Raw genomic sequence first — 1,101 nt, forward strand, 5'->3', positions numbered from 1 at the left:
GCGTAGCGCGGCCTCTTATTTTACTGGTTCTATGTGTGAGTGTGTGACATCACCATTTACATGGCCGTGCAGTCATTGTTTTATCGGCAAGGTCAGTAGTACCACCACGAATCATTTTAAAACAAATGACGTGGTCAGATCGTTCACGCCGATGCACTACAGAAATTCCAAACGATCTGTATAGTTTAATCTCAACATAGAATCCTAGACATCGCCGCAAATATTTTATCTATAAGTTATTTTTCATCAACGTAAACAAAGGAGTATAATTCATGATTTTTTTTTATTTCAAATTCAATGACGAGTTTAGTGACCGTGAAAATTTATTCCCTCTCCGGACTTTGCGAGTTCGAACATTATAAATAATATTTGACGAAATTTGTCCATTCGAATACACAAGGGAGCCGATTCTAATCCTGAAAGAAGATCTAGTTTTAATTGACTTTCCAGCCTACTTAATCACACATTTCATAATTAAAATTAAAATCTCGTTGATCATCTAATCAAATCTACATTCAAGGTTTTTTTAAGGTAAAATGGCAAGACAAATTAAATGAAATTTGATTTTTTTTATTTAAATCGTTTTTGAACAAGTGATGAAATATATGTAAAAGGAAGTCCAGTGGAGTTTTTTTTAGAGGCATGTTTTTGGTTAAAATTATATTAAAATAATATATATAATTTTAATTTTTTTATATTAACATATCAAAACAATTTAAAAATAAAAAAAATTAATAACTTATGAAAACAAAGTTACCCATGCTTCCAAACACGCCGCAATTATTTTTCTTGACTTATCTCCATAAAGCAAGACGGATTGGACATGTATGCATATGGTGTAATCATGGTTAAAAATGAAAAGAGTTTTTCAAAAAAAAAAAACAAAAGAAAGAGAAAAGAACAGCGCGTGGCGGCAGTACAGACTACAGAGCAGTTCATTTCCTTTCGGAAGACGGGCCGCAACTCACAATAAGCACCACGGTGGCGGATCAAAGCTATACTTCAACATATCTGTTCTCTCTTCAAAACTCTCTCTCACTCTAGCCGTTGAGTTTCAGTTTCTCCTCCCTTTAGCGCAACGTTCCTCAAAATCAACGCAGT

Source organism: Populus euphratica, unplaced genomic scaffold (genome assembly GCF_000495115.2).
Source record: "Populus euphratica unplaced genomic scaffold, PopEup_1.0 scaffold1.1, whole genome shotgun sequence".
Lineage (NCBI taxonomy): Eukaryota > Viridiplantae > Streptophyta > Magnoliopsida > Malpighiales > Salicaceae > Populus > Populus euphratica.